Below are 16,945 nucleotides of genomic sequence, written 5' to 3'. Positions count from 1 at the left end.
AACAGCAACAACAACAACAACAAATCCTACTAACTGTTACCGAAGTTGATAGGGAATAAGACTGGTATTGAGGTAGAATCATCATCTTCCATGTAGGAAACCTTTCATGTAGGTTTGATTTCTTGCCAATGTGTCTCATGAACTCAGTGACTTGTCTTTCAATGGACATTTGCATGCTGATATGGTGCTGAGCACGTTGGGCAGAGCTTCTAGAGTAAGACAGACTAGGGAAAGGTCTAGTGATCTACTTTCCAAAAGCATCCATTTATCACAAAGATCTGTTCTCGTACATGGTATACAGATAGAGTAAATATGACTCAATGGCAGTTAACAACAAATGGATAACACCACTTGCTCACAGGTCCCTGGCCAGGTGTGTAACTACTGATTATGTTTTTGGTGAGTCTTGTCCATTCCCTTTTTCTCTCATTGTCTAAAGCAACGTGCTAACTCCACCCTGATTCTTTTCCCCATGTCTTTCTACCCGGTCTCTCTTGCTGATGGATTCCATGATCTACATTCTTTTCTGGAACATATTTCTCAGATAATTATCTATATTGAAGTTATTTCCGTAATATACCCTCTCAGACAGCTTTCCTTTTCTCTTTATGCATTTACTTTAAATTCAATTAATATTTTATGTGAAATTTTGTACAGACCACTATAAAACCTGTCAACAGGTAGGATCCATGTTGTCTGCTGACGCATGATATAGTCAGGATGTAAAATGAATGTAACTTGAACAACAGATTTGACAAAATCTACAAAAATATTTCACATCACCATCATCATACATCAATAATAGGTAATACCTATTCATTATCATCTTCCTATAACTTTCTAAATGTTTTGAACATATTTATTTAAAATTTTACCTGCAATCTATTGAAAATCTTACTAGTATGATCTTCATTCTACAAATGAAAACACTAAGCGACAGAGAAATTAAGTAATTTCCACCAGGTGAGACTACTTAGTAGTAGAGCGGCCCACGAGAAAGAAGCAGTGGGTGTCTGGGGATAGATCAGTGCTTGAGCATCCCTCTCCACACACCTCATTTCTTTAAAACTGGCAACCCAAAGAGTATGTTCCCAAATGAAACTGGCCACGTACTAGATGTTTGAGGCTCTTTGTGTAGTTCTAACAGAAGAAACATAACTTAATTACAAATGAGATGTTCGGGCTATGCTTCTTGGTGACAATACCTAGGAAATAGAACCCCCAAAAGGGTAAACACTTTTTTGAGAATGCCTAATGCCTCTACTAAAAAAGTGGCATACGTACATGTTAGTAGAAACTACTAACAGGCATGAAGAATAAACAGTCAAAATGACCAAGAATATTGATACTTAAGAGTTAATAACCACTGACACTTTGGTAATCCTAAATGGGTGTAAGTTTGGGCGATTTCTCCTATTCGTACTTTTTCAAACAGTTTTCAATTAAAATAATGATGTTTACAATCAGAAGACAAAATAACACAGTGTTTTAATGTATATTTCTACTTCTTAATTCCACGTCTAGAAAAATATTTCTCAAGAATGCAATCAGTGATATGTGTGCATATGCTGTTGTTAGATGTCATCAGGTAGATTTCAAACCATGGTGCCCCCTCTGTGGCAGAGTGAAACTACTGAATAGGCAATCTTCGCTTCTGAGCAGCCTTCTGCAGGAAGTTCTGCCAGCACACACTGTTTGTTTTCTGGCAGTCTGTGTGTGTTCAACCTCTTTTGCCAGTGCCATCGTTGGAACACATCATTTTTCTTCTATCTTCCTTATTCATTGTCCAATATTCACATACATACAAGGCTATGAAAGTACCATGCGTCAGACCCCCTCTGCTCCCCCAAATGGTATGTTTATGTGGTAGTTACATAATCTGCTGTCGGTTTGGGACTTGAGAGGATTAAGAGTGAAGGGGTGGAGTCTAGTCTGTCAATCAGATCATCGCCAATGAGGCCACTGTGTTATGGCTTTCTCCTTAGAATTCTGGGAAATCTGGTGAAAACTCCTCTCTCTCTACTCACTTCCTGTGAGACAGCCCTGAGTAGAAGCCACATGGATGCACCCTGATGCAGCCCTGAGTGCTGGAGAAGCCATGTGGAGACCCCTGCCAGCACTGAGATGCTTACACCACCACTGGATTCAAAGACTTTCTATCCACTGACCTGTGATCATCTTGTACTCGGTGTCATTACATGTGTTTTGTGAGTTTGAAGAGGACTTTATAGATTGATGTTGGACACTTGGGCAATTATCAGACATATGGACATGGACTGGACTGAGTTGGGATGCTTTCTTAATGTACAATTACCCTTTATATAAAACTCCGTCTTATACACACATGAGTTTCTATGGATTTGTTTTTCTAGTCTACCCAGACTAGCACACTTTACTTTTTAACACTTTAAAGGTATATTTTGCAACAGATTTATCCAATGTTCTTTATTTCTTGACGACTATTTCCATGGATGTTGATTATGAATTGAAGTCAAATTAATTCTTGATAATTTCAATATTTTTTGAGCCAATGGTGAGGATTTTTTGTTTCCTTTATGCAGAGGGACTAAAAGACACTGAAGGCTATGGTCTCTGATTGTCATCAATAAGAGCCTCAAGTCTTTTTTATATTCAGCAAGCAGGTTGTATCATCTGCATATTGCATATTGTTAATGAGTCTACCTTTAATCCTGATGTTTCAGATAATACAAATTCTCTGATTATTTTCTGGTCTCTCTTGACAATATATCCAAAGTAAGTTTGTGTTGCTGAAAAAAGGTATTTGATATGAACAAGTCGTTGGCTTTACAAAATTTTATTATCAGAACTCCAGCCTGGTTTCTATCACCAAGTCCATATTTCCGCCATACTGTTCCTTCCTCCTTATTTAAAACGTTTCCATCCCAATCTCCAATAATTATCAGCACTCCTTGATTTCATGTTTAATTAATCTAGACTGATGACCATAGAATCCAATTTCCTCATCACTAGCTTTAGTTGTTGGTACATTAATTTGAATAAGAGTTGTATGAAGTTGATTTCCTTGTACACAAATAGGTATTATCCTATCATAGACAGCATTGTATTCCAAGGTAGATCGTGACAATAAATGCGCCAACATTCCTTTTTGACAATGAATGCACCAACATGAATGTAAGTCATCATTCCTGGCATAGTATATCATATGAATTTCTGATTCAATGTGGCCAATGCCAGTTCATTTCACCTCACTTGCACCTAGAATAGAAGTCTTTATGCATTCCTTTTCATTTTGACTTCAAATTTTCCTAGTTTCATGCTTTGTGCAGTCTAAGTTCTGTTTATTAATACATGTTTGATGTCGTTTCTTCTTATTTTGAGTCATGTTCCATTTGCAAATGAAGGTTCTGAGGGCTTGACTCTCACAGGCTTCCCTCCATCCCCAATATTGTGGTCGACTCCACTTTAAGAAGGTAGCTTCTCATATAGTTCCTTGTAATCGGTTCCCTCTTTCCTACCCACTCTCCCTCTACCCTCCTGTGACCTCCTCCCTGGGGGATGGACAACTGAAAAGTGGGTGAAGGGAGACATCGGACAGGACAAGATATGACAAAATAACAATTTATAAACTATCAAGGGCTCATGAGGGAGGGGGGAGTGGGGAGGAAGGGGAAAAATGAGGACCTCATGTTGGGGGTTTAAGTGGAGAGGAAATGTTTTGAGAATGATGAGGGCAATGAATGTACAAATGCGCTTTACACAATTGATGTGTGTATGGATTGTGATAAGAGTTGTATGAGCCCCTAATAAAATGATTAAAAAACAAACAAACAAGGTAGCTTCTCTTCCGTCACATCTTGAACGTCTGTGGACCAGAAAGCCTCAGCTTGTCGCACTCTCTCTGACCCAGGTTCTGTTTCTATTCATGAGCTTTTTAGTGCCTGCCAGTGTTTTATTACAATCCATAGGTTTTCAGTGACTAATCCCCCTGACGTGGAAAGCCTATTCCTTCTTTCTCATCTGGTCTTTGTCTGGAAGTTCTGTTACAACCTGTTCATTGTGGGTGACCCTGCGCGTATCTGAAATACCAGTGACAGCTTCCAGCATCATGCCAGCACACAAATCACCACAGTGTGACAAATTGACAGACAATCAGTGGGTATTGCTAGATAAATATGCTTAAATATCATTTAGTCAATTCAAATTCAACAGGATGAAATTGTGTCAGATCCTAAGTCACCCTCACCATAGCTCAAAACTCAAGCTTATTACCATTTTGTCCATTTAAAACTGAAAGTCCCCACCATTCAGTAGAAATCTCCCTGTGGATTTTGAAGATCTTAAATCCTTATGGGCATTGAAGACCTCATCTTTTTCCTGCAGAGTGGCGGGTGCAGTTTGAACTGCTGATCTTAGGTTAGCAGCCTAGCATAGAACCCAGTAGATCAGTAGGGCTGCTCCACCATATTTGAATTCATCAAAATGACTATTGTAACTAGTCATTTCCTAAGAACCTCTCTTGTCCTCTCTGGACTCCCACTTTTCAAAAAACATGGCTGCCTTAAGCAATCGATTGCTCCAGACATCCTGTGGAAAGCAAGCCTGTCTAATATGTCTGTTGTGCTCCTGAAGGTTGCCATTGACTAATTTACAGAAATACATTTCTGGAGTGTTCTTCCTAGTCTTAGTCCAAAAGCTCCACTGACATTCGTCCACCATCATATGGCCCAACTAATAGATGAAATCTTGGTGGGAAGCCACCACAGGGTAAACATACTGCCGCCTGAGTGCTGCAGAGACTGTGTAAAATTCTAATAAATACTACAGAGACCCGTGGAGTAGGGAATGTCGATGGAGAAGAGTCAGAGAAATTGGATAAGGAATAAATATTTCACTTAGGGTGTGACTTTTGAATAAAGGCCTATAAGAGGTGAAGGATCAAGTCATGTGACTATTCAGGAAGACATGCTTTCTAGGGTGGGGAAGGCAAGAGGAAAGGAGATAGGAGATGACCGTTATATTTGTAAAGCAGTGTAAGGAGACCAATATGAGTAGAACGCAGCCGTGGGCGGGGCAGGGTGGATGAGATCAGAGAGGCAGTGGAGGGGCAATGAGAGGGAAACTAGGTTGGTGTTAGTTGTAGAGGTCAAAAGAAGGACTTAGGGTGTTATGAGCCTCAATTCGATGGTTTTGAACAAAGGAAGCAATGTTATGGCTTCATCTTACGTATTTTCATTTGTTTATGTCTTAATATTTTAACAGAGTCGTTTTAAATTCGAAGGAAACTGTGGAGATAGTACAGAGCTTCTTGCTTCACGGGCAGGGTCGCCTATTGTTAACACCTGACACTTGTCATCATTAACTTGGTACATCGCTTCTTCAGAATCCCTCGGATTTTATTCACTGTACAGCTTTGTCCCGCGATCCCAGCCAGGAGGCCCCTTTGCAGTCAGTGATCAGCTCTTCTTGGGCTCCTCTTGACTGTGAATGTTTCTTAGACTTTCCTCATGTTTGATGACCTAGAGAGTTTTATGAATTTCAGTTAGGTTTTTAATAGAAAATCCTTCAAGTTGGTTTTGTCTGGTGTTTATTCTCATGTTTCCACAGGGATTATGAGTTTGGGGGAGTCAATCCAGAGAGAGAGATTGCCATTCTCATCAAAAGAGTACATAGTTTAGCATAACCTATCACTGTTGACGTTAACCTTGGTCATCTGACCGAGGAAGCTTTTGTCAGGTTTCATCACTATCACATTGTCCCTTTTGTTGTCTCTTTCATTAGTGCAGTGTTTTGGAGAGACTCCTAGTAATAACTTGTATTTAGGAGATTTGTCTATTCTTTACTACTAATACAGCAATTAATTTATAGCATGGACTCATAAATACTTATTTTATTCTTTACATTATTTATTTTGATGCTCATTTTATTTTCAACTATGGTCACTAGGAATTATTTTATTTGACTCCTGAGTCCCTTTGAAATACCTTCATTAATGTGTGTGAAGATAGATAGATAGATAGATAGATAGATAGATAGATAGATAGATAGATAGATAGAGAAACACCTCCCTCCTTTATGCTGCATTCCATTCCTTGCCCTAGCTTTAAAATCAGTCATTTCTCCAAGGGACCTTGGCTTCTTTACTGAGGAATCATATTAGGAACAAAGAGCTGGGTTCTGGTATGCTGATTACTACTGGATTTCTACTGTCTCTGTGACTTCCTAGAGAGCAAAGACATATACATACATGCGTGTCTGTGTAATCTGTTTTAAGAAGTTATCACTGACTACTGCTGTCTATCAGATTGTAGAAGAAAGGACAACAGTTAGGAGGATCCGTTACATTCCAAAAGATGGTGGTTTGAAATGGATGAGTTCAATCTTCTATCTGTTCTGTGTGTACAGATATGCCTATACTTTGGGTAAGAAACCAATATACAAAATACTTGAATCCTTACATAAGGCACAGATGATATAACAATGTGCAAAGTTTTAAGATAATGATATTAATCTGGCTGTAGTTTTATATTCCTGTCCATGTGCCATTTACTAGCATTACTGAGATTATCGGAAACAAGAATGGCATTGGGGCAGCCAGGAATGAGAAAAATTAGGCTTAACATTTTAACTGTAGTGATATAAACATTAGCTGCATTTGGAAGACAAATTAATAGAGGATCAACAAACTGAAATTAAAAAGTGAATAAAAGGAGGAGCTAATCAAAAATGAGTTCATACTCTGTAAACTATGCTTAAGATGGTAGCATTCCCAAAAATAATGGCTTTAGAAATGGAATTTATTTGGGAAAAAAGATGAGTGCTATTTTAGTCAGTGGAGTTTGTGGCAGTATAAAGTTTTAAAGGTGTACTTAAATGGGAATATTTAGTTTCTTCTTCAAAAGAATGAGGTCTCAATATGAAACTAATTAAGAATCGAGTATTTTAAAGTGTATGGTTTAAAATATTTGAACTATAAATGTTAGATAAATTGATACCACTTGCACAGCAAACTTTTGTTCATTCATTTTATATGCACATGTGTACTAAAAGCATAAGAACTTCATATTTTCTAGACTCATCGTGACAGGTAATAATCATTACTGGACATAATTGATACTAGCACTTATGGATGGTGACCAAGCATTTAATAGTTTTGTTTTTTTTCTCCTTAGAACTGTAGAAAAACAGAGGGATTGTAAATGCCTGACCTGTTATGGTCAAGCTTTATATTTCATTTATTATGAAAAATAGATTGAGACAATGGAGTTGTCATGTATTACTCCATTAGCTGCAAAGACCTAGTTAATGTTTAATAATGTTTACATATCTGGCATGAAAAACCATGGATTGACTTGATAATGTCTAACAGCTGCTCAGATCCAGTACTTTTGTAATGGCTTCAAAGGAAGTGGATCAAAAAGGAATTCTTTAATAGAGTACTTCACACGCTAATAGCCCTTAAAGGAACCAGTTCAATTGATTACATTTTGTAGATAAATTCTGAAATTCATCTAAGAAACTTACATAACACCTACTGCTGTGCAAGTGTAATAGGGAACTAAATGAGATAATAAATGTGTATACTTTGCCAATTGTACATATAAGGGTATTAATATGCTCAATCATTGGCCCCTCTAAAATTTATTTCTGTAAAATAGTGTTAGAAAGCGCGTTAAAATTCCATACTTTTGAAGACATTTGGGTTTAAAAATCCCCTTCAACACACATTATTCATTTAATCTTTATAAAAGCTTCATAATATTAGATAAATAGATACTAAACATAATTGAAGGAACTAAAATTTGAGCAAATTAAATAATTGTCCCTAAATCAACCAACGAATAAATAAAGGGCCAAGACTGGCAACCAACTTTTTGACTTTCACACCAATACATTTACCCCTAAGCTTTTTTATTGGTATTCAAAATGAATAAGAGCATATCATATAATTAACAACCCAGAGCTTCAATTTTCTCAGCTGAAAAATGGAGCTAATAGTGACTCTTCTATCTGATTCACAAATTATAATTGAAGGTGAATTAATTTCCCAAGCCATATGAATTATCATTTCATGAAACTGATTACAGATTATTTAATTTTTGAAGGGCCCTTTTTATTCTACATAGACCCATTTGAATCTAAATTGCTAGTAATGTGTGATTTTTAAAGTTGACCAAAGAGTAATCCATACTCCTGATCTAAATGCAATAAAGCTCCTCCAGTTTAGACGATCAATTTTAAGATTTTCCCTGTGATTTTTTTGTCCCATTTTTTCAAAGAACATTTTATTGGGGGCTCTTACAGCTCTTACAACATTCCATACATCAGTTGTACCAAGCATACTTGTACCTATGTTACTGCCATTACTTTTTAAACATTTACATTCTATTTTAGCCCTTGGTGTAATTTACTTTTTTGTTGGAGGCTTATACTTTTCATAAGTTGTTCAAGCAATTATTATAATGAAGTCATTTGAATATTTAAATGAAAATTTGATACATGTTACAAATAGTCTTAAGTTACTTCGTGAGTGACTGATACGTAGCTATTTGCAGAAGATATTGAAGACTATCTCCTAAAGGAAGGACGTGTGAGAGGAAATAAAATGAACAGGTTTGAAACAAGGGAACATTGTTAGAGAGAAGAAGGCATGTTGCTGGTCAATAGGGTTATTATTTGGTCTTCCAAGTGGCCTCATCAATAAGTCCTATAAAAAAATAAAAATACTTAGGCAGTTTTTGTTTTAATCTTCATAAGACAAAGACATTTACATGCCAGGAGCTAAATCACAAGTGCAGGTAAGAACTATTCTTCACTGGGCATGCCAGAGGAAACACTGTGCCACATGGTTTGAAATACAACCATAAACTAAATCAGAAGAACTAAATAAGCAGTAGAAGGTGGCATATTTTAAAGCTTTCATGCTAAGAAAACACATGCGTATGGAGTAAAATTAAGAGACTAGCAATACATTGAAGTCCAAGAGAAAAAGAAGAGTTAACAAGCATGAGACTTAAATTGGAATAATTGTAGTCTTTCATTTTCAACAAATTAGGTGGGTTTCCCAAGTACTTTTTAAGTCACACTAACCTGTAGTTTAACACAGGCTTATAATAACAGGGAGAAAAATATGTTTATAAGCTGCACACCACTCTAGGCTGGTGTGATTTGTGAAATTACTTATGCTATTGAATTATTTCAAAAGTAGACATATGATGTAAAGCATAACTGATGTTTCATACTCTGTTTTAATTGAAAATAATATAAGTAAATGCACTTAAAAAGCTGCTGTTATTTAATGCATGCTTGATCTGATTTTTTTAAATAACTTTTATTTATCTTTTACACAAAATGAAACATGAACACACCATTATATAACTGCCTAATTTCATCACTACAAAACTATCAAACCACTGAGAATAAAGTCCAGCCAAGTTGATATGTAACCTTAACCAAAACAGCAGTGTTACTCTCCCCTTCGCCGTTGGAATGCAATTCTGCCACATGTCATTGGTGACCAAAACAGTCAAATAGCACATTCCTTTTCTTTTTTTGACTGTGGTTACAAATGAAAAATAACAAGATAGTCAAGAATGAGAAATTGGTGCAGCATTTAAAAATATATCTAGAAATCCTATTATTTCTCCCACTAGTGAGAAATTAGGCTTTCATTTTGGTTTCTATTTAACAGAACGATGAACTTATGCGTGTATTCATGTTAAGTACAAAAGAGACTTTTGTGAACATTGTCCATAATTGCTAACATTTGGACTTCTACGTTAAACAGAACTATTTCAATGATCGTTTTCCCCTTTTAGGATGCTCTTAATATGTTCTACCAAGATGAATATAAGAAATGCCAATACATTGTTGTTGACCCAGTTCTGACCCACAGTGCACCTGCACCCAACACAACACTGCCCAGTCTTATGACACCCTCACAAATATGTCAGCCACTCAGGCACTGTGTCAATCCATCTTGTTAAGAACCTCTGTCTTTCTCACTGCTCCTCTACTATACCTCACATGATACCCTTCTCTGGGAACTGGTCTCTTAGGACAGACAACGTGTCGGAAGTACATGAGATGAAGTCTCCCCATCCTTGCCTCTAAGGAGCATTCTGGCTGTGCTTCTTCCAAGACAGATTTGCTTGTTCTTTTGTCAGTCCAGGGTACTTTCAATATTCTTTACCAGAGTCATAATCCAAATGCATACATTGTTCTTCAATCTTCCTTATTCAATGTACAATTTTCACATAAATTTGAGGCAATTGAAAATACCATGACTTGGGTTAGGTTCGCCTCTGTCTTAAAAGTAACTGCCTTGATTTGTAACACTTTAAAGAAGTGCATTGGATTTACCCAGTACAATGTGTCATCTGATCTCTTCACTGCTGCTTTTTTGAGTATTGATTACAGATCCCAGCAAGACAAAATGCTTGGCAATTTCAACCTTTTCTCCCTGTACCATAATGTTATCTATTGGTCCTGTTTTCAGGATCTGATTTTCTTGACATTGAGTTGTAATCCACACTGAAGGCTGCAATTCTTGATCTTCATCAGCAAGTGCTTCTAGTCCTCCTCACTTTCGGAAAGCAAAGTTGTGTCATTTGTATAAGCCTTTCTCCAATTTTGATGATACATTTTTCTTCTTATAATCCAGCTTCTTTGATTATTTGCTCAGCATATGGGTGGAATATGGTGAGAGGATACAATCCTAATGTATATCTTCCCTGATGTTAAATTATGCATTATTCTCTTGCTCTATTTGCACAACTGCCTCTTGATCCATGTATAGGTTCTACATGAGCATAATGATGTGTTCTGGGATTCCAATCTTCTCAAGGTTATACATAGTTTGTTATAATCTACACGGTCCCCATGTAAACATATTTCTGGTATTCTCTGCTTTTAAAGAAAGCATCAGATATCAGCAATGGAATTCCTTGTTCCATGCCCTATTCTCAATCCAACCTGACTGTCTGGCAGCTCCGAGTCAATGTACTGCTGAATGCATTGTTGGATGGTTTGCCACACAAGTTTACTTGCATGTGATATTGTTCTGTAGTTAAACATTCTGTTGGGTCACCTTTCTCTGGAATGGGTACAAACATGTCTCTTCCGATCATTTGGTCAAGTAGCTGTCTGCTAAAGGTCTTGGCCTAGATGAGAGATTGCATCCAGTGCTTCATTAACTTGTTGAAATATTTCTGTTCGTCTTCTATCAGTTGTTGAAGGCTAGTTTTTGACTAATGCTTTCAGTGCAGCTTGAATTTCTCCCAAGTCAACATAAATGGCTGAAGAAAATGACAACGTCATTATCAGTTTTAGCCTATTATTCATCACAGTAAGCTCGGGTTATTTGGCTAACTCCAAATTTAGTTAAAAGTTCCAATTCCATCATTTGAAGGAAACTAAAACATTCTGCAAGTTTATTGCTCTTAATCCTAGACTTATACCAATTTCATCCTGTCTACGTTAATATTGAACTTTATCACTTTTTCAATAAATTTACTTGGGTAAGGCTTTTAGGAAATTGTACTAGAATAACAGAATGACCTAAAGATATTGTCATCACCGGGGGAGGTCATATCATACAACATTTACTCATATCCTTCTCCACATTTTCCTTTCAAGCTTTAATTCACTTACTTTCCATCTAAACCCTGGAGGTCTGATGTACTTTCTGTGCTGGAGAATGCTTTGGGAGCTCAGAATCCACCAAAAGTCCAATGGAAATTTATCAAACTATTTCAAACAAGAACAGGATTCTCACTAAAAGGGATTCTCAGGGTGACTTTTCCCCTCAATTTTATTACTCAGTCACATTACTTAGGTCACAGACTATAAACAGCACAGATCCTTTACACTATATGTCTTGTGGTTAGGTGTCAATAAGTTGGTTGCAACTCATACTGACCTATGTACAAAGAACCGAACCCGGCTGGGTCTACACCATCCTCGGATCGTTGTTGTGCTTGAGCACATTGTTCTGTCAGTCCATCTCATCAAGGGTCTCCTTGTTTTCACTGTCCTCCACTTTACTGGACCTGCTGGTCTTCTCCAGGGACCGGTCTCTCCTGACAACACGGCCACAGTAGGAGAGGTGCTGAACTTGCTTCACCTCCAAGGGACATTTTGGCTGTATTTCTTCCAAGACATGTTTGCTTGTCCTTCTCGAAGTCCATGATACTTTCCATATTTATCACCTGCAACATAATACAAATGCATGCATTATTCTACAGTTTTCTTTCTTAATTTTTCCAATATTCACGTACATATGAGAGGCTTGAAAATACCAGCGCTTTAATCGGGCACTCTTAGTCTTCAACGTGATATCCTTGCTCACCAACACTTCAAAGAGTTCTATCTCATGCAGCAGATTTGCCCTGTACAATACATAATTTGATTTCTTCACGGCTGATTCCATGAGCATTGATGGTGGATACAAGCAAGATAAAATCCTCAACAACTTTAATGTTGTCTCCACTTACAATGTTATCTATTGTCTCATTTATGAAATGGTTAGTTTCCTTTATGTAAAATTGCGATTCATACTGAAGGCTGCCATGCTTGAACTTGGTCAGCAAGTGCTACAAGTCTCCCCTACTTTCAGCATGTAAAGTTTTGTCACCTACCTAGAGAGGTTGTTCATAAGCCTTCCTGTAATCCTGGTCCCGTGTTCTTCGTTTGGCCCACCCAGCTTCTCAGACTATCTGCACAACATATGAATTGAATAAATATAATGAAAGGATATTACCCTGGTGCACACCTTTCCTGATTTCAAACCATGCATTAGACCTTGCTCTGTTCCAATGACTGCCCCGTGGATCTATGTACAGCTTCTGCATAAGGACAATGAAGTACTCTGGAATTCCCATTTTTTCTTAATGCTATCTGTATTTTTTTATGATCCACACTATAGACTGTATTTGCCTAATCAATGAAACACAAGTAAACGCAATTCTGGCATTCTCTATTTGGACCAAGATCCATCTGACAGCAACAGCGATACTGCTTGTTTCATGTCCTCTTCTTTCTCTGGCTTGAATTCCCGGCAGCTCCCTCTGATGGACTGTTAGAATTATTTTTTATTTGTCCTCACGAAACTTCCCTTGCATGTGATATTAATCCTGTTACTCAATGATGTTCACATTTTGCTGAGTCACCTTTACTTGGAATGGGCACAAATCTGGCTCTCTTCCAGTTAGTTGGCCAGGTAGCTGTCTTCCAAATTTCTTGGCATAGACAGTGGATGCCTCCAGATTGGTATTCTGTCAGTTCTTGGAGCTTTGTGTTTTGCGAATGCTTCTATTGCACCTTGAACTTTTCCCTTCAGTACCACTGGTCCTTGCTGCTCCTTGTTCATTTTTGAAATGGATGAACGTCTCCCAGTCCTCTCTGGACAGTGGCCGTGCTGTTTCCATCTTCTTGGATGCTTTCTCCATTCTTCCTTATTTTGCTCATAAAATATTTTCATGTTGCTACTCAAGGCTTGGGTTTTTCTTCACTTCTTTGAGCTTGATAGATATTGAGAGTCTCTTCCTTTTAAATTTTCTAATTCCAAGTTTTTGAACACTTCCTTACAATACTTTACTTTGCCTTCTCTAGGTGTCCTTTGAAGTTTTCTGGTTAGACCTTTTAGTTCATCATTTCTTCCATTTGCTTTTGCTGCTCTATGATCATGATCAAGTTTCATGGTCTTTTCTGGCATCCACTTTGATCCTGTTTCTTTCTTTCCTGTTTTTTTTTAATGACCGTTTCTTTGCTTCATGTTTGATGTTCTTGAAGTCATCCCATACCTCCTCATGTCTTCTGTCATTTGTGATCAATGATACAAGTGTATCCTTGCTATGTTCTCCAAATTCAGGTGGGATATACTCAAGGTCGTATTTTGGTTTTCATGGACTTTAAAATTTTTTTCTTCAATCCCAAACTTACCTTACATATATGCCATGAATGGTCTCTCCCATTTTCAGATTATGGCCATGTTTGGCTGCTGAAATTGAGCTACTCCATATCTCTTCACACAACTGTATTTAATTTGATTCTTGTGTTTCCCATGCATTTTATTGGATAGATATTTGCAATGAAGAAGTTATTGGTTTTGTAAAATTCTATCATGAGATTCCCAGCTCCATTTCTATTACCAAAGTGATATTTTCCAAATATTTTTTCCTCTTTGTTTCCAACTTTTTCAGTTTTCCAATAATTTCCAATAATTATCAATGCACCTTGGTTGCATTTTTGTTCAATTTCAGACTGAAGAAGTTGGTAGAATTCTTCCATTTCTTCATTCCTAGCTTTAGTGTTGGTGCATGAATTTGAATAACAGTTGTAAAACTTAATTTTCTTGTATGTGTATCAATATTATCCTTTCATAGACAGCATTGTACTGCAAGGCAAATCTTAAACTCTTCTTTTTGATGATAAATACAACGACATGTATCTTTAATTTTTCATTTCTGGCACAACTAATCTTTAGATTGTCTGGTTTAAATTGGCCAATGCCAATCAATTTTAGCATATAATGCCTAGAAATATCTATCTTTATGGGTTCCATTTATTTTTGATAACTTCTGATTTTCCTAGATGCATACATTGAACATTCCACATTCTAATTATTAATAGATGTTTGCTTCTTCTCATGTTGGGTCATGCATCATAAGCACAGAAAGTCCTGAAAGCTTTACTCCATCCACATCATTAGCCATACTATTTTCAATTGCCTCACATCACATGAAAGTTGAATAAGGAATACCAAAAATAATTGATGCACTTGAATTTCAGTGTTGGCAAAGAATCTTGAAAATATCATGAACCACTAAAAGGACAAACAGGTCTGTCTTGGAAGAAACACAGCCAGTGTGTTCCTTAGAAGTAAGCATAGCAAGACTTTTTCTTACATACCTGGGGCATGTCGTCAAGCGAGACTAGTCCCTGGACAATGCATCCTGTTTGGTCACGTGAAGGGCAGTGAAAGGAGGAAGGCCCCCAAGGAGATGGACTGACACAGTGGCTGCAACCATGGGCTCAAGCTAAGGAGTAATTGTGAGGTTGGCACAGGACTGGGAAGTGTTTCCTTTGGTTGAGAATAGGGTCGCTATGGGTCTGAACTGACCCGGGACCTAATAGCAATGCCTAGTTTGAGAAGACAGCTCATCTTCAGTCAGATTTGAGGGCCTTTCAACTTGCGGACATCTTCTGGCACAGTCCTGACAATGTTCTGCTGCTGTTCATAAGACCTTCAGCGCATTGCACAATGGTCCGCTGCTTTCCGTGATGCTTTTGGTGACGAATCACTGGACTGTGTGACAGAAGAAGATGGAACACACGCAGATGAGGGCACATTCCTTCTCCTGGAGGAGATGACAGTCAACAGTCACGGTGGCTTATTTCAAACTAGCATATCCTGGTGTGACCACAGAGAGTCGAGGTTTATGACACCAGAGAAGGAAGATAGCAGTTTCCTTGAGGCTGAGCCCAGTACTGATAAGAGAGGCAGGAGAGGATTCACTGTCGCTTCTGGAGGCAAGAGTTAGAACTTTCCTGTGATGTGAGCACTCAGACTAAAAGTGCCAAGAGTGCAGGAGGTTATCATGCATCATGTAGACATGCTACAACCTCTAATACTCATGAGACATTTCCTGGGAAGTTTCTGAATTAGTCAGAAGGTATGTGAGTAGGGCTTTCAACATCGATGTGGATGAAAGCTGAGTCTACAAAGACTGTGCTGTCACCGATGGCATAGTGGGCTACAAATTGGGCTGTTGGATTAAGGTCATCAGTTCTAAACATAGGCTGCCCTTGCATTTAGCCACTAGCCAAAGACTTCTGCTCAGGAAAGTAAAAGGTGGGCCTTTATTCAACAGTTACAAGTATATTTGAATGACAGAGTCACCTTTATGCTAAAAAAAAGCCTTAAACTCTTCTTGACAATGATTTTTTTAAAATCTTGTTACTTTCACTTAATAGTTATAGCTGAAATGAATGTCTGAAATAATAAGGAAGACAAAAAGCCTATAAAACCTTTGAGAAAGTTGAATTATATTTTAGTACAACATATACTTTTTTCTCCAATTGTCTTTGTTACACCTAGATTTTTCCTGAGCATTAGAATTTTGTAATTATGGTGAAACTAGTGGCTAGGGATTAATGATTCGATTTATGAATCACTTAGCTAGGCCTTCACCTGCCTATAATTCTATCTAAATTTTTGGCATTTACTTTCCTTTTCATTATCATGTATTATAGCACTTAAGTCGCTAAATATAATAATAGTAATTCTAATAGCTAACAATTTTGGATACTTAGCAGGTGCTATGCACGTGATATACCATATACAACTATTTTAATCATTATAGCAAACCTGTAAATAGTTATATTATTATATCATTTTATTGTCAGGGCCAACAGAAAGTTAAGTAAATTCTCTGACCTTACATAAAGCTAGGATTGAAACACAGATTGTCAAGAACCTCCTAATAATTGCTATTCAATATTGCCATATCTGTTTCCATAATAGGAATGTCATTAGAGGCAAATGGATAAAGAAATGGTTTTCCAGATTAATAACTGTAGTGGTTTTATTCTATGCCCACTGGGTAAATCACAACTACATTCTCTAAAATCCCCTTCCCTGTGTCTGACTGGTCAGAAGGGATTTTTGAGGGAGAGGGACAGAACATACGGGAAGAGGCAGCTATGACTGACGAAGGCCTATGGTTGGATTCAGGGAGCGACAGACACACAGGTGTTGGCAGATTTTAGCTTGACCTCATGCTCTCCCAGTCAGTTGGTCAGTAACCGCCTGCTCTCTTGGAATAACAAGGACAAAGTGAGGAGAGTGTTACAGGAGAGGGAGGGAACAGTAAGTAGACGCTAGGTCAGAGATTTTAAAAGGGCTATTTTGTACAAGGCTTTTTTAATGATTGTGACTTGGAAGTTAGGAAAAGGAGATGCCATT

This window comes from Echinops telfairi, unplaced genomic scaffold (genome assembly GCF_000313985.2).
Source record: "Echinops telfairi isolate 266 unplaced genomic scaffold, ASM31398v2 ScPeMD7_443;HRSCAF=831, whole genome shotgun sequence".
In the NCBI taxonomy this organism is placed as follows: domain Eukaryota; kingdom Metazoa; phylum Chordata; class Mammalia; order Afrosoricida; family Tenrecidae; genus Echinops; species Echinops telfairi.
This window is presented reverse-complemented; position numbering follows the sequence as displayed.